Below are 18,961 nucleotides of genomic sequence, written 5' to 3'. Positions count from 1 at the left end.
CTTTCCTAAGGTCCAGGAGGCCAAAAATGGAGTGCCAGCTGGGGGGAGATTGCTGCAAAAAAAAAAAAAAGCCATGCCCACCCAGTCACATGGCCATGCCCACCTAGCCATGCTCACTTAGCCATGTCCACAGAACTGGGTAGTAAAAATATTTGCATCCCACCCCTGCGGCCTGTCCTAAAGTAAGACCAGATCGCAGGTGCAAGAAGGTGGAGGTGGTTGAAGTAAAGAGAGAGAGAGAGAGAGAGAGAGGGAGGGAGAGAAGGATGATTGGCAGATTGCAAAGCCCTTTTCACTCATAGGTCAGGTGGAATCTGTGGAACTCACCGCCACAAGATGCGCTGCTTTGCTTGTAAGGGCCTGAGAATGCAGAGAGAGGGGAAACTTCTACTCATGCATAGAGGAATGCAGATTTCCAAATGGTTAATTCCAGCCCTCCATCTATAGAGGCAGTCCTCGGTTTACGACCACGATTGGGACCGGATGAGGTTGTTAAGTGAGATTTTTCTAGCTTTTTATTTATTTTTGCTGCAGTTGTAAAGCAACATTTTTGAGAGGGGTGTGAAGAGAATCACTGCAGTTGTTAAATTTAACTAGCATTTAACTAGTCAAGCGAATCATGCTACCCTCCCCCCCATTTGCTTGTGGAAAGGTGACACAGGTAGTCCTCAACTTACGACCATGGGTGAACTCAACGTTTCTGTTGCTAAGCGAGACATTTGTTGAGTGAGTTTTGCCCCGTTTGGTGACCTCTCTTGCCACCGTTGTTAAGTAAATCCCTGCAGTCATTCAGTGAGTCACATGGCTGTTAAGTGAATCCGGCTTCCTCATTGTCAGAAGGTCACAAAAGAGGATCATGTAACCTCAGGACACTGCGACTGTCATGAATACGAGTCAGTTGCGATGATCCTAAGTGTGAAAAATAGTCCTATGTCCCTTGTTTCCATGCCATTGTAACTTCAAACAGTCACTAAATGAACGGTTGTAAGTTGAGGACTGCTTGGAAAGGGCGATCACATGACTCTGAGATGCTGCCTTCCCCCCGTGTTGTACATCCAGTTGCCAAAGAACCTGGATTGCAATCTGCGGGGATCTGCCTTGTGACGGTAATATGTGAGAGGACCGTAAGCCCCCTTCGAGAGCGCTGTCGTAATTCCAAACGGTCGCTAAATGCACTATCGTAAGTCGAGGACTGCCTGTACTAGCTTTGCTTTTCTGCGGGGAACGAGGCGATGGTCACAAGTGTGAGGACCATAAGTTCCTATCAAGAATACCGTCTCAATTTCAAATGGTTGTTAAACACATTATCGTAAGTCGAGGACTGCCAGTAGTAGCTTTTGCTTTTCTGCGGGGAATGAGTTGACCGTTATAAGTGAGAGGACCGTAACTCCCTATCCAGAGCACCGTCGCAATTCCAAACAGTCGTTTAACGCATCATTGTAAGTTGAAGACTGTCTGTACTAGCTTTGCTTTTCTGCTGGGGCGAGGTGACGGTTGCAAGTGTGAGGACCATAAGTCTCTTTTTAGAGTTCCGTCGCAATTCCAAACGATCGTTAAACTCTCCCACTTGCCTCAAACCACAAGGCAGGCGGCCCAAATAAATTCGTTAGTAATAATTAAAAAATCATCATCATCCTGGTTTGTTTCCCAACTGGAAAAAAATTACCAAGCGTCCCGCTTTAATTGAGATTTGTGTCTGGTATCTCACCCGTTTTTGGCAGTGCCGCGGACGCTCCCGGCTTTCGAAAGTTAGGCGGGACATCCCCAACCTTGGGAATCCGTACGATGGGTTCCCAACCCCATCATCCACTGCCAGTCTGACTTTTCGCTGCTTTGCCTGGAGTGGTGGTGTGTGTGTTGGAGCTCAAGGTATTCAGAAAATACGGGCAGGTGCAGAGGCAAAAAATACAAATGTGGTTGGAAAAGCTGAGATTGATTTAAAACCCAAAATATTTTGTGTTGGGGATTTTGCCCGAAATTCACAATAAAAGAAATGCATATTTTATCATACATGTATTAATTGCAGCTGGAATTATATTTGCACAAAATTGGAAAAGTGATGAGATCCCTACGGATCAGAATGTGATTAGGAAAATATTATTATTATTATTATTATTATTATTATTATTATTATTATTATTATTATTATTATTATTATTATTATCATCATCATAATTATTATTTGCAATACATTTTTTATTTTTTTGTTTCAAGTTATCACTGTGTGAATAGTGTGGTTCCGGAGTGTCTTACATTTTAAAACAAATCTGACAAGTTTTCATCTCTGATACAGTTGACCTTCTTATAAAATTTGATATTAATACACATATTTTCTTAAATTGTCAATCTTAATTATTCAATATTACGGCATGTTATTTTATGTCAATCTCTATATTCTTAATATCGCTCCTTTTACTACTGATGCTATATGAACAAGCATATCTGCAGTATTTAACAAATTGTATGATTCTAATAACAATTCACAAATTCAAATTAATGTATGTTTTTCCATTGTTTATCCCCTTTTTAATTCTTAATTGTGCCACTATTATATTTAAGCGAAAGGCCCCTCACGCATCATCACAAAATCTGCAGAACTGTGAAGTTTACAAACTTGAAATTCGGCACGTAGGTTCCTCTTAGCTTTTAGGGGCTCACTAGCCCCTCACATTTTGAAATGACCATCAGAACATAAAGAGTATTTCCTATATTATTATTATTATTGTTGTTGTTGTTGTCAACTCTGATGCCAAGGAATTCCACTACCCCTCCCCACCTGAAAACAAATCTTTTTCAAATTAAGAAAACACAAGCAGAGGAGAGGACTTTCAGTTTCACAGCACCAAACAGCTTTAGTCCAGAACAGTTGAGCTAAGCCACGCCCAGGCTCCTTGCTGTCTCCTTCTTGCTCACACAGCAAATACTGTTTCAATTTCCACACAGCCCTCAACTCTCTCACACACTGACAGGACCCTAGCCAGATGAATACCTACAGACACTGATAGGCAGAGGCAGAATTTCCCCCCCCACAAAAAGCCCGACCACATAGTTTTGTAGTAAAGCATGGATATCCAGCTAGTAATGTTGTTGATGATTGTAAGATTAGAGAATTATTATCAATGTAATGAATATTGTAAATTTTGACTGTAATGGCTTAGAGACACTTGTACACAGATGACACGAAGTTTAATGGAAGATGATATGTTCAAGTTGAAAAAATAAAAAAACTTATTAAAAAAAAATAAGTCTCCAACTTATGACTGCCGTGGCAAGCCCCAAATTTGCGTTGCTAAACCCAACCGTTGCTCAGTGAATTGGGCCCCCTTTTACAGCCTGCCTTGCCGCAGTCATTAAGTGAACGCACTGTGGTTAAATGAAACTGGATTCCTTCTTGATTTTGCCGACACCCAAGATGCCAGATTTGGATCACCACGACCGTTGGGGGTGTTATAACGGTCATAAGTGCGGGAAAAATGGCTGTAAGTCTCACTTATTTTCCATGCCACTGTCGCTTTAAATGGTCGCTAAGTGAACTCTTGCAAGTTGATCGTTATCTGTAGATTTCTCTTGGTTGGGAGAAGAATAGCATAGCATAGCATAGCATAGCATACAATAGAATAGAATAGAATAGAATAGAATAGAATAGAAAGAATAGAATAGAATAGAATAGAATAGAATAGAATAGAATAGAATAGAATAGAATAGAATAGAATAGAATTCTTCATTGGCCAAGTGTGGTTGGACACACAAGGAATTTGTCTTGGTGCAAATGCTCTCAGTGTACATAAAAGAAAAGATACATTCGTCAAGAGTCAAGGATCATCAGGTGCAACACTTAATAATAGTCATAGGGTATAATAAGCAATCAAACTAGGAAACTGCCAATATGAATCGAAAGGATACAAGCGACAAAGTTACAGTCACGCAGTCACAAGTGGGAGGGGATGGATGATAAGGAGTGATGAGAATAATAGTGATAGTAACACAGACTTAGTAAGTTGGACAGTGTTGTGGGAATTATTTGTGATGGCGTTTGGGGAAAAAATCTGTCTGTGTGTAGTTGTTCTGGTGTGCAGTGCTCTATAGCGTCGTTTTGAGGGTAGGAGTTGAAACAGTTTATGTCCAGGATGTGAGGGGTCTGTAAATATTTTCACAGCCCTCTTTTTGACTCGTGCAGTATACAGGTCCTCGATGGAAGGTAGGTTGGTAGTAATTGTTTTTTCTGCAGTCCTAATTACTCTCTGGAGTCTGTGTCTGTCCTGCTGGGTTGCAGAACCAGACCAGACAGTGATAGAGGTGCAGATGACAGACGCAATAATTCCTCTGTAGAACTGGATCAGCACCTCCTTGGGCGGTTTGAGCTTTCTGAGTTGGCGCAGTTGCTTTTTTGATGATGTTTTTGATGTTAGGTGTCCATTTTAAGTCATGTGATATAATAGAACCTAGAAATTTGAAGGTCTCTACTGTTGATACTGTCTTGTCTAGTATTGTATGAAGAGAAGGTAGAATTGTTGTGCATGATGTGCTACCCACCAACACATCAAAAGACCAGCTCAGGATCCAAAAAGATCTCGACCATTAGCGGTATGCTACTGGTTCGGACTGGTTTGACAGAACCAGTTGAGAAAAGAAGCTGGAACTGGTGATAAAACAATTTGAATCCCACCACTGATCTCAACAAAACTTGAACAACAGGCTCCTTTCCAACAAGATGAATTTTAACATGGAGAAAAGTAAAGTTTTACATTTAGGATTTAAGAAAAATCAAATGTGTAAATAGAGACTAGGAGAAACCTGGCTCGGAAAACAGTCACGGTTGAGATAGATATTGGAGCCCTAGAAGTGGACGTTCATTTAAACACAAGCTAATTTTGGTCCCCTCACATTACCAAAAAAAAGAGGTTGAGACTTTGGGAAAAGTGCAGAGAAGAGCAACTAAGAGGATTAAAGGCCTGGAGACTAAAATATATGAAGAACAGTTGCAGGATTTGGGTTTGGCTAGCCTGGAGAAAAGAAGGATTGTGGGGGGACGTGATTGTTGTAATGACGAGGCAGTTGAGGTGTTTGATCATAATCAACTGAATCATGATGAACTTTATTGGAGTCTAGTCTTGCATCTATACACATTTTTAGTAATCCTCTAACATTGGTTAACTTTGGTTTCTGCTCAACTATCGTTACTCTTTAGCATAGTAATTAACACAATTAATTATCTCTAGTTAAAGTCTAACATATGTTTACTTCCTCTCTCTAATCCTTCTTTACATTAGTGACTTTGTTTGCCTGAGTTGTATTTGCTTTGCAAACATTCTTTATCCGAGGTTTGCCATCCGAGATAGGAACATTCCTGCAATTACAGCTCTACATATCCTCGTTTTTTATTTTAAATGGAGGATTCTAAGATTTATGAATGTCTCGCAATTGTAGAGGAGTAAGAGAGGGGGAAGTAGGATGAAACAATGCGAATAAATTTGGAATACATTGAATAAAACAACAGGTTACAATTAGTACAATAATAATAATTATAACATAAAAGAAAAACTGTCTGAGCCAAGACCAATCAGGGAGCCAATTGGTTGGCCACTCAAAAGGTGAGTAATGAGCATGGATATTATTTTGAATGTATGATTGTAAATTGGCAAGCTCATCCTCAATAGTTTTATTCAGAGAATGAAAAATTCTGAGGGTGAACACTAGTAGCATATTTATCAAAAAAGAACCACATATTAGGATTCTTAAGCTGCCAACCAGTGCATATCGATCCTGTATTAGATTGATCAGAGGCATTAAAAATAGGAAAATTGTCAGGATACATATCAGGAGCTATATTAAGTCCATACAAAGAAGAACTAAGGTACCTGACAACCAATAGTAGTTAGAACAATAATTCCCTAGCTTTTTTAATATGTGCTGAGCAGCATCATAATCAGACCAATTATGAAGCCAAGTGTGTTTAGCGTGACAAAAGAAACACAGACCCCTTGTAAATTGACTAACTTTCAAGTAATGCCAATGGACAGAATTCAACTGCATAGGGGGGTGTAGAAAATAGCCAGGAGTGTGAAATAGATTGTAGTTGTGAGACAATAAATGTAGAAGGCATGATCAAGTTAGGGTTAAAAGAAATTTGACCAAATGCCATTGGGGGCTCATAGTATAAAGTAATATTTATGCCATTGGTCATAAACATGTATTGGGCATGATGAACCCACAAATTAGGGTTAAGAGGAACCACAGAAGTGTCATTTTGAGCAGAAACCCTGTTAACCATAAACAAGAAAATACAAAGTAAAATTGTAACAGAATTAGCAGTAATAATAGCAAAAACAGCAGCAACAAGATTTTCAGGAGTCTGAGGTAATGTGGCCTGTTGCAGTTGTTGTTGAGTTTGATATGTAGTAGATTTAACCTGGCCCCAAGTGATGGGTTGTGGGCGCGTTGACCTTGGAAGACAGACTTCTGTGTTCAGATGAAGATTGAAATCCGGAATTGGGTTGTGAAGGCCCTGATGCCATGCCATGCCATGGACGAACACAGCACACTGGAACCCACACTGCTTGTCGAGTAGAATGATCTTCCACGGCACCGTAACCACGACCCCAGGTGATCAGCGATGTAGGGCCTTTCCAGGTTGGATCTGGAGCTCGGCGATATTTAACCAAAGGCCTTGCTAAAGATTTAGTAGTTCGAAAATGCAAATTAACAGGTGAGTCTGCAGGAGAATCTAAAAAGGTTAAATAATTCCAAGTATATAATGCTACAGCAATGAGATTTTGAATCTTTCGCAGATGGTAAGGGCCAGACTCAGTTTGTAATTGTTTCTGAAGCAATGCCTTAAAAGTACGATGAGCTCGCTCAACTATAGCTTGACCCTGAGAGTTGTAAGGAATTCTGTGCACTAAAGTAATATTCCATTTCTGACAAAAGGTTTGAAATTCCTTACTTATATAAGCAGGGCCATTGTCAATTTTCAACTGAGAAGGCCGACCCAATACAGCAAAAGAGGATAGGCAACGAGAAATAACATCCTTTAAGGATTCATCTGCCTTCTGATTTCCTTCAGTCAAGGCATTAGTAAAAGGAGTATGACTCCAAATGTGTTCTACATACAAAGAATACAAGCGAGTTTCCAAACTATTCTTTAAAGATAAAAACAAGGATAACAAATTCTTATCCAAAGAGAGAGCACAATAAGAAAAAGGAAGAGGTTGCATAGCTAAATACACATATTGAGTATCAACAATCAAGTTAATAGGTTGGTCATTGAACAATTGTAAAGCCAAAATCACAGCAGCCGGCTCAGCACGTTGAGCTGAAGTCTGCATGGCAGTAAATTTAGAATACCATTGTTGTTGAATCTGCCAGACAACCACACCCCTTGTAGGTGATCCATTAGTAAAGACTGTAAGAGCTTTAGAAATAGGATTTCGCACAAAAAATGGAAGAAAAGGCAGGATTTAAAGTAGTAGTAACCACTATTCTAGGATCCTTGGGTAAGGAATACAACAAGTTTCCCACATATTGAGAAAAGGCTATCTGATATGATTCTGAAATCATCATCAAATGCTCATGTTCAACTTTTGTACGAGTAAAAGCTAGGCTAATGAGATCCTGTCCTGTAAGATGTAAGGCTCGTTTAATAATCAAATCCTCTAATGCTGACTGATAAGGATAAATGTTTCTAGGCGGAGTAGCTGACAAATTAATCCATTCATGAATGTTGACTGCTTGTGGAGAGGCATTAGAATAAAGACATCCTGTGGGTAAGGGTGCAGAAGGAAGAATAGTTAAACAAAGTCCTATTGTTAAGGATGTTATCCTGTCCACATATCAATGCTTAAACTTATTCAATATTTCTTGAAGGCATGTTCTTTGAAGATCAGTTAATACAACTAGATCTCCTGGTGATTGTGCACCCTTCAAAGACTGAAATAAGGGCAACATATCACCAGTTGTAATGTAGAAGAATGGGTGTGCCCAATTAATAGTGCCAAGTAATTTTTGCCACTGTACTAATGTATATGATTTCTGTACTTGTAATTCAGGAAGAATTGGAATGGAGAAATTGTGCAACATTCTATGTCCTAAGTAGGTACAAGGTTCTACCTTTTGAATTTTGTCTGAGGCTATATACAATCCCTGTTGTGCCACAATATCCATTAACTCTTTTAACAATTTAGATTCATCAAAATCTGGGGCTGCTATCAATATATCATCCATATAATGGTAGACTAAATAGGAAGGAAATTTATTCCTAAAGGGTTGAAGAGCATTATCCACGAAATATTGACAAAGTGTAGGAGAACTAAATGATATTGTTTTGTGGCATGCTATTATTAAAAACTTGGACAGTAAATGCAAATTTTTCTTTGTCTTGAGGCCGCAAAGGTATAGTAAAAAAGCAGTCTTTAAGATCAACTACCAATACTTTATAAAAATTAGGAAATAAGTTAGGATTTGGTAGACCACATTGTAAGGGACCCATGGGTTGGATATATTTATTAATTTCTTGTAAATTCTGCAAGAGGCGAAATTTCCCATTTTTCTTTTTTATAACAAAAACAGGAGTATTCCAAGGACTAGTAGAAGGTTCTATATGACCAGCAGCCAATTGTTCTTGAACCAATTGTTGTAAAGCAGCAAGTTTTTCCCTTGATAATGGCCATTGTTCCACCCAAACCAGCATAAAACAGAGACATTTAAGAGGAAGAGCCATCATCAAGAATCAAATGAGCATTAAGAAGAGAAAGGATATCATGGTTCCAAGTATTAGTATGAATATCTAAAATGTATGGTTGTAGGAAAAAAGACTTACCAGCAGATGTTTGTAACATCTGCCAAGCAGCTGTAGAACCTCCTATTCCCCACAATGAAGAAACTGTTGTTTTTGCCACTGTACTGGCCACTGTAAAGAGGAGATGACAGTAACATCAGCTCCAGTATCCAATAACCCTTGAAATGGTTATGTATTTAGGAAGAGTGTTAACAAAGGATGAGAGGAGTTCAGCTGATGAAGTAGGCCTACAGATAAAAAAGTTGATCCAAATCCTGCATCCACACGATTACCTATACCAGGAGATGGATTTTCATATAGAAGAAGAAACAATTGAACAACAGAAGGATTACAAGGAAGAACTTGAGGAAGATTCACCCAAATCTGAATCATAATGATACCAGTGTAATCTGAATCTATTACACCAGGCACAACAAAACAGCCCTTTTTGTGTGCAGAAGAACGAGGCAAAATTAATCCAACTAATCCTGAAGGAAGAGGTCCTTTAAATTGAGATGGAACTATTTTAACTTCCAAGGGAAATTTAAACTCAATTTCCTCTTGAGTGATTAAATCAGTCCCAGCGCTACCAGCTGTGGCTGGGGAGGATTGAGATAGACTGCTGGAGGAGTCAAGTAATATTTGCTTCCAATCTTCAGGAATCATTGTATAGCCATTTTTTATTCCTTCTACAAGTCTTCTTGCAAAATTTCCACTAATCCCATAGTCTGTAACTTCCTTTTTTAACTCTCTTAAGATCTGAGAAGGCAGACCCTCCCATTCTGCTACTTGCAGTCCAAGCTGTGGCCCCTGACCAGGACGATGTTGTACTGGACAAACAGACAGTAATTCTGCAAGTTCTGTTCCTGAGACAGAAGCATCCTTTCTACAATTCTCTACCATTTTTTGAAAAGAAGACTGAACAATATAGTCACGAGGCTTTTTCCCTGTATCTGCAAGAGCTGAGAGAATCGAAGACATATATTCAGGTGAAGAAGGAGGATAAATGACAGCATTAGTATAACGTGAAGGTAGAGGTATTAAAAGAGAAAGTTCATTGTGACCAAATTTTTCAATTGCATGCCTACATAAATGCCACACCTGCAAAACTTCTATTTCTGCTCTAGGTTCAGTATGCAATGTTTTCCCAATACGTTCCCAATCAGTTAATTTTAAAGAGCCCTCTTCTGGATACCATAAGCACTGAGCTGCAATCTCCTGGACCAGCCTTAAGAGATTTCTCTGTGGTACCTCAGTATTATTGTTCTTCAACAAATAGCCTAATTTATCTACATGCTTCCTTTGTTCCTCAGAAAGCGAAGACCCCATACTTACAGAAACCAAAAAATGTTGAAGAAACCACAAAGGGTTGAAGGTGCACCAAATCCTTGCCGGATGAAGTAAATGGGTTCCTGTTCAGGCGCCATTTGTTGTAATAACGAGGCAGTTGAGGTGTTTGATCATGATCAAATGAATCATGATGAACTTTATTGGAGTCTAGTCTTGCATTTATACACATTTTTAGTAATCCTCTAACATTGGTTAACTTTGGTTTCTGCTCAGCTTTCGTTACTGTTTAGCATAGTAGTTACAATTAATTATCTCTAGTTAAAGTCTAACGTATGTTTTACTTCCTCTCTCTAATCCTCCTTTACATTAGTGACTTTGTTTGCCTGAGTTGTATTTGCTTTGCAAACCTTCATTACCTGAGGTTTGCCATCCAGATAAGAACATTCCTGCAATTACAACTCTACACATGATAGCAGTCTTCCAATATTTGAGGGGCTGCCTCGAAGAAGAGGAGGAAGTCAAGCTATTCTCCAAAGCATTTGAAGGAAGGAGAAGACGCCACAGATGGAGACACTCATCAAAGAGAGAAGCAACATGGAATTAAGGAGAAACTTCCTATCAAGGAGGACAATTCGCCAATGGAACTGCTTGCCACCAGAAGTTGTGGGTGCTCCATCATTGGAGCAAGCTCCAAGGTCCCCTTCATAGCTCAATTCTATTTCTAAGGTGTACGGCGCGCTAGCCGCAGCCGAGCCTCCGTAGTCAGGGGCAGTCTATCTGAACCCAAGCAGATATGATCACCTGGCTTTCCCTTGAACGATTCGAGGCCTCCCAAAACTTCTCCTCGGGCAAAGAAACCTAAACTAAAACAAACACCAACACACCCCGTTGCCCAAGAGAATGTTGTCATCTCTTCCTTGTTACATACGCGACTTCGCAACTCCTCTTTCCTTGTCAGACAAGCGATAGGGAGGATAAGAGGATGGCGGAAGAGATCGTTCAAACTGATAAAGTTCCTTTGAATCCGAGTTTTGCTTCAGAGACCCGGGGTGATGGGTTGTTGTGGCGCGTACACAACGTCACCAAGAAGTCTTAGCCAGATTCTCCAGTTGGCACAGGTTTTATTGGTGCTCCGAAACAGAAATAAAATTCAGAGGGAAATAAAAAGTGATGGAAAACTAGGGTGGGTGTGGAAGAAGAAAGGAAAGGGAAGAAAGTGTAGGATGGAGGAGGGAAAAAAAGAATGGGGAGTGTTCCTTTTGACACAGCAAAAAATAATAACATTACGGGTCGTCCTCAACTCACACAGAGTGGAGATTTGGGGAGGGTGAAAAAGGGGCACCCCAGAGAGACCCCAGAATTCAGGGAGGGCAAAAATGCCCCCCCCTGCCCCCCGCAGCCCATTTTTGCAACCAGGGTGGTGCAGGAGGCTGAATAGGCCTTACCCAGCACGTAGACGCTCACCCAGCAACTGGGCAGAGAACTGGTTGTTAAATACTTTGAAGCTCATTCCTGGACTCAGGACTGGTTTTTCCCCAGTTTCAACCTTCCCAGCCTCGCCGGGGTCACACGATCCAAATTGAGAGACTTGGCAACTGACATGTACTTAAGATGGTTTGCAGCGTCCAGGGGCTGTTTTTTTTTTTTTTTCCCCTTTGGCCACCTTCTGACACACAATCTCAATGAGGAAGCTGGATTCACTTAACGACCGTGTTGCAAACTGAACTGCCTGAGTGATTTGCTGAACTTGTAAAACAGGGCCAAGCTCGCTGCACACGTGTCTCGCTTAATGGCAGAGCGTTTGGGGCTCGATTGTGGGCGTAAGGCAAGGAACGCCTTGTGCAACCTTCACGTTTTTACTTTTACACAATAATATACACTACATACTGTTTCTGCAGCAACAAGCTTACCCAAACTTATCAAAGTTTCATATATATATATGTGTGTGTGTGTGTGTGTGTAAGTTTAGTTTTGTTTACTTTTTTGTCCTTGCACCTCGTACAACAAAATCAAGCAGCATCTCCAGTGCACATCATGACCCTGAAAATGACACAAACCTACGTCCTTCATTCTCCACACATTGAACCGAAAAGCCACAACACTGAACAGAATCCAACAGAGCTCCTGCCCTGGGATAGAAGCTGTTTTTCAGCCTATTTGTTCTAGTTTTTATTATCCTGTACCGTCTGCCAGATGATAATAGTTCAAAACAAGGGTGCCCAGGATGAGATAAATCTTTGAGAACGTTTTGAACTTTCTTAAGGCAGCTGGGGTGATAAAACTCATCCAAAGAGGGGAGAGGGCAGCCCATGATCCTCTGGGCAATGACATTAACCCCCCCGGAATGCTTTCCTATCTGACATTAAACCCCACCACCACCACCCCCAGTGCTTTCCTATCTGCCCCTGTGCGATTGGCAAACCACACACAGGTGCAGGAAGTTAAGATACTTTCTATGATGCAGCGGTAGAAGGTCACCAGCAGTTTTCCATTCAGTTGTTGTTTTCTGAGAAGCCTCAGGTAGTCTAATCTCTGCTGGGCCCTTTTGACCAGGGCTGCAATGTGAGCCCCCCAGGTCAGGTCCTCTTTTAGGGTAACACCCAGAAACTTAAAACTGGCCACTTGCTCCCCTCGGTCTCCATTGATAAGGAAGGGCTAGATGTCTGGTCTGTTCCTTCTATAGTCCACTATCAGCTCCTTGGTCTTATTGGTGTTGAGGACCAAGTCATTGTCTCCACACCACGAAAGCAACCGGTCCACCTCATTTCGGTAGGCAGACTCATCCCCGGTTGTCCCACCACTGTTGTATCATCTGCAAATTTAGCAATAGTATTACTAGTGTGCGTGGGAATGCAGTCATGCCCCTAAAGAGTATAGAGTAAAGGACTCAACACGCAACCCTGTGGTGTACCAGTGTTAAGAATAAGGGCTGAAGAGGTATGATTACCTAATCTGACCCTCTGTGAGAGGCCAGACAGGAAACCCATACTCCAAAGGCAGATTGAATGAGACAGCCCAAGGTCCAGAAGCTTAGACACTAGTCTACGTGGAAGAATTGTGTTAAACGCAGAACTAAAATCTACAGAAAGCATCCTCACATAGCCCCCTTGCTGTTCTAGATGAGTCAGAGCAGTGTGAAGAGTGATGGCTATAGCATCCTCTGTAGATCTATTTCTTCTGTATGCAAACTGGTGTTTATCAAATGTATACGGAAGACCAGAAATTGATGGGTTTCAAAGACCAGTGATTGTGCAGGGTGCCAAGATGTCTGATTGCCTGGGCAGCGTTTATTCTTTTATACCATTTTTACAAGCAAGGAAGAGTAACGTAGATACAGCATCCAGATTGGAGAATAGATCCCATATGGGTGAAAGCTCCCAACCACATTGGTGCAACCTCCCAACCAATCCTTAGGAATAGCGGTGATGTTAGTAAAATGAGATCGCCTAAGTCCCAGACTTTCCACCTTCACCAAGATAGGGAATGAGAATGAGATCATGCAAGTAGCCAAGAGGCCCCATATAGGTTTTAAACACTGCAGTTTGCTGCTAGCACCAGCGCCATCTATAGGATCTCAGTAGCTTCTACAAGAAATGATGTGCCGGCAGACCAATTTCTCAAAGCACTTCATAATGATAGGAGTGAGTGCCACTGGTCTGTAATCGTTGAGGTTATTGATAGGGAATTTCTTTGGCACCGGAACAATGGTGGAAGCCTTCAAACAAGATGGAATAGTGGCCTGGGATAGAAACCAATTGAAGATCCTGGTAAAGACTCCAGCCAACTGATCAGCACAGTCTTTAAGCACTTGGCCAGAGATACCGTCAGGACCGGCAGCCTTTCTAGGGTCCACAGCCCTCAGAATGCTCCTCACCTCCTGTTCCTCCACAATGAGGTGGAGGCTACAATTGGCTGGTGGTTGTGTTTTATCTGTCTCTGATGTCTCCAAAGCGAGCAAAGAAATGATTTGGTTCCTCTGCCAATGAAGCATTCCCCTCAACAGGGATGACATTGGTCGGTTGATGGTTTGTAATTTGTTGAATCCCTCGCCACACCTGCCTCATGGTATAAAAATTATCCTTAATCTTCCTCTTATAATCAGTCTTGGCCTTCCAAATACCTTTCTTCAGATTAGCTCTGGCAGCACTGTATCTTGCCCCATCACTGGACCTAAAGGCCTTGGTCCTGTCACACAAGAGGCACTGGACTTCCTTGGTCATCCAGGGTTTCTGATTGGGATAAATCCTAATACGTTTATCCACAGTGATAGTATCTGTGCATATCATGTAGCATAGAACAGTTGCAACGTGCACCTCTAGGTCAGGGTGGTAAAAGATATCCCAATTTGTGTTCTCAAAACAATCCTGAAGCTGTTGGGAAGCATCTTCCGGCCAAGATTTCACTGTCTTTATTATAGGCAGAGCCCGTCTCCTAAGATGGATGTACGCTGGTGCTAAAAGCAGTGACATATGGTCTGATTGTCCCAAGTGTGGTAATTGTATAACCTTATGTTTGATGTTGGTATATACTTTGTCCAATATGTTTGCTTCTCTAACATGCTGATAGAATTTAGGGACCACTTCTTTTAAATCAGCTTGATTAAAGCCCCCCGCTATGATATGCATAGCATCAGGATACTTATTCTGCTGATTACTAACAATGTTATACAAGAATCCCAAAGCTATGGTAGTATTGGCATCAGGTGCGATATAGATTGCAGTAATCAAAACCACGCTGAATTCCCGTGGAAGATATATGGGTCTAATATATGAAAGCATGAATAGAAGAGATGATTCCACCAGACTGTAAATTATTTGGAAGCCTGCACTCACCAACAAAAAAATCTCCACACCACTAGCCAGGCAAACACCTGGGCACAAACAGATCCCCCCCCCATACCTCCAGCTCAAACACACCCCAACCAGGCACCCAGGCGAAACCTAGCTTCCTAACAAATGATAGCTGTCCATTTACTCGGAGCCAAGTTGCACTAAAAGCCTCCAATACAGGAACACAATGTTGCCAGCCAATCAAGGCACAAAAAGAGCCACAAAACAGACAGAAGATATTAGAACCCCAATCAAGCAGAACACAGCAAACTCCAAGACCAATAAACACAGACCAAGACTCCCAACCAATCAGGATGAAGAAAAAACTATTCTGGCACAGCAGTAGGCTAGCCCCAAATTTAAAACTGAAACGGCTGTGAAAGTCTGACTCACAGATGAACACAATACAGAAGCCTGATGATGGCAGATGAGACTCTGCCGAAATGTTGCTACAACTTTAAAAGCACAACTACAATGATTGGGAAAATATCTGAACAAAGCTGAATGCCATACATGTAAGTACCTGCGAAAACTTAAGAAAACAAATATACGTATGTATGTATGTATGTATGTATGTATGTATGTATATACATACATACATATATATACTGTATATATATACACACACACACACACACACAGTATATATATACTGTGTGTGTGTGTGTATATATATATGTATGTGTATGTATGTATGTGTGTGTGTATATGTGTGTGTGTGTGTGTATGTATGTATGTATATATATATATATATATATATATGGATCTTTGGTTGTTTGGGTTTTCTCCCGCGTAAGATTCGAAGTATCTAGGCAACGTTTCGATGAAGTCTCATTCATCATCTTCAGGCTTCTGTCTTCGGCTCTTGCTTCTCAGAGTGAGTCAGACTTTCACAGACGAACACAATACAGAAGCCTGATGATGGCAGATGAGATTCTGCCAAAACGTTGCTACAACTTTAAAAGCACAACTACAATGACGTGGGAAAATACCCGAACAAAGCTGAATGCCATACATGTAAGTACCCGCGAAAACTTAAGAAAACTAAGAAAGGATTTATTATTATTAGTAGTAGTAGTAGTAGTAGTATGCTCTGATGTTAAGGAGTTCGACTCCCCCTCCCCACCTGAAAAGAAATCTCTTCCAAATGCAAAACACAAGCAAAGGAGAAGAGTTTCTGTTTTAGTTTCAGAGCACCAAGCAGCTTCAGTACAGAACAGTTGAGCTAAGCCACGCCCAGGCTCCTTGCTGTCTCCTTCTTGCTCACACAGCAAATACTGTTTCAGTTTCCAAACAGCCCTCAACTCTCCCCCTCACCAACAGGATGCTAGCCAGCTGAATACCGATGGATGCTGGTAGGCAGAGGCAGAATTTTTCCCCCTTATTTTCCTCCCAAAAAACTAAGACCAGCCACATAGTTTCACAGGAAAGCATGGGTATCGAGCTATATATATATATATATATATTTCCCCATAGCAAGGACAAAATCCAGAAGCGATTTCCTAATATAAAACAAAATTAAATATATTCTCTTCTTTGGATAAAGGAACCCATTTAATCAATCTCTGCTTGTCTTTGCTGTGGGAAAAAATAAACATTTCTATTACTCATTCGTCTTTCATTTAGTCTATGGAGATTCTCAATCCTCCAGGTCCTTTTCTCCCAAAAGCAACTGGACTTTCTTGTTTTTTTTCTTGAAGACTTTTTCCTTCTTGCCTAGAAGCTTCCTCAGTTCTGAGACTCCCGATTCGTCAATTGTAAGTCGAGGACAATCCATAGCTGAAGCTTAGAACCAACTTCCAGCAGAGATAGGTGAGTTTATCATCCTTAACTAAGTTTAAACAAGCTTGGGACAAACACATGTCCATCACCTGACAAAAAATAAAATAAATACCACTACTGATAAAAAAAAAAAAAAAAACTTGCAAGGGTAGACTTGACGGAGAAAGTTTTCTATGTTTCTATATATTTATTCGCAGGAACTGTCTTTCGTAGTTTTTGACCTAGAAATATTTGAACCAAGCTGCTAAATGTTGGCAACTTATACAAAGATGTTATTTATTCTTCTTGGAACAAAGCCATAATTGGAATTATTTTATTCAGCAGCTGCAGAATATCCCACTGGATTGTTTTAACATTGGAAACAAATGCAGTTATTTCTGCTTTTTCATTTTCTTATACAGATATTTCTCACTCTCTCTCTCTCTTGATTTTTCTTATCCAAATAAAACAACAACAACAACAATAATAATCTAGAAATTAAAATTTGGAAAATTTGACAACCAAATTTTAATTTGCAGGGTAACTTTTAAAATCATGCTTAGCTGGAAATGGGTAGCTTCCGCATGCATTTTAAAAAAAGTCACTTGGTAATCTAAATCCTGATTTAGATAATTCTGTCAACTGTAGAGATGACTAAGATCTCCGGTGAAAAGCTAGAGGAGGTTTGAAGGTAGAGGAATATTGGTATATGTTGGTAAATTAGTATATTTGTAGCTCATCATCTCTCTCTCTCTCTTTCTCTCTCTGTTTATGTGTGTGTGTATGGCTATATATATATAAAATCAAATGAAATTTTGACATATGAGAATCATTTGCAGGAAGTGACTGAAACAATTTTAGAATGAGGTTTTCACAAGTAAATGAATGACTTCATAGTATGTCCTCTGCTGTACCTTATGAACTAGTGGGGTTATTACAGATTGCATTCTGGGTTTGCACAAGAGGCAAAAATATGAATTACGGTAACTAGAATTCCTCCCTCTCTCCCTTCTTCCTCTTCCTCCGCCTGCTTGCAAACCCCGATCTCTTCTAGCTCTAATGATGTTCTTAGATGGGACATGAAATGTCTGCAAGAAAGCCATCAAGCTCAGAGACCACCAAGAACCCCACATTCCTCCTCCTTTTCCTCCTCCTCCTCCCTGTAAAACCCACTCCCTCCTAGCACTGATGATGTTACTTAGTTCGCTAATAAAATGTCTGCAAGAAAGCCATCAAGCTCAGAGAGCACCAAGGACCCCACAGCTGCCACCTCCTCCTTTCTACAGAACTCCCTCCCTTCTAGCACTGATGGTGTTCCCTAGCTGGGTCATGAAATGTCTGCAAGAAACTACCAAGCTCAGAGACTACCAAGGCCTCCTTCTCCTCCCCTTCTCCTTCTTTCCACAAACCTTTCTCCCTTCTAGCACTGATGGTGTTCTCTAGCTGGGTCATGAAATGTCTGCAAGAAAACTGCCAAGCTCACTGTGAACACCCAGTGACAAATATTCTCTTCTCCAAGCATTCATGCATGTATGTGATTTCTACAACCTCCCATCTTGAGGATGTTGTGCAAAATGCAGGCCATGCCAGGGGGATAGAGAGAAAGAAAAAAGAGCCTGCCAGGGAATTGGACTGTTGTGGCCCACCAGCGACCAGCAGAGCTGGCAGCAGACTCCGACAGTGAGGAGGTTGGGGAGGAACCTGGACCAGTCCTGGAGGTTGAGGAGGGCTCGGACGAGGGCTCTGTGTGGAGGCAGAGATGGGGCTGGGGCCGTCTAACAGTCATCAGCTGCTGTCGGAGTTGGAGATCAGTGGGGAAGAAGAACAGCTGGAGCCTGTTCCCAGTGTGAGCATGCACAGAGCTGCAAGAAGAATGGAACTGCTACAGAACAAGGATCGACTCGGGAATAAAGCCACAGGTGGACAATGAATTGCCCCTCCCCAGGGATTAAAAGAGAAGCAAAAGGGGAGGGGGCTTTTACAGGAAACAATTCCTTTGTTCATTGCCGCAGTGGGAAGATCTGCCTGTGCATCTCAGGGACTCCGTGCCGAGCCCTTCCTTGTCAGCACTGTGTTTGGAAATATTTGCTTGGCAACTCTCCAAGCTAGATAAGGTCTGTGCTCCTAATTAGACCCTTGAAAGACTGTTTGCCAGGCCTTTGGCTGAAGGTGAATGCAAGAAATTCACCTTTGTTTAATAAAAGTGGTTTTGCCAGGACAAAAATTCTGCTTAGTGCTTTTTGGGGAAGACAACGACAGAACATGTGTCCTGACTTGGTGCCAAATGAGGAAAGACACACAGCCTCTT

The sequence above is a fragment of the Pseudonaja textilis genome, chromosome Z (genome assembly GCF_049901715.1).
Source record: "Pseudonaja textilis isolate UNSWEBS1 chromosome Z, rPseTex1.2, whole genome shotgun sequence".
In the NCBI taxonomy this organism is placed as follows: Eukaryota; Metazoa; Chordata; class Lepidosauria; order Squamata; family Elapidae; genus Pseudonaja; species Pseudonaja textilis.
This window is presented reverse-complemented; position numbering follows the sequence as displayed.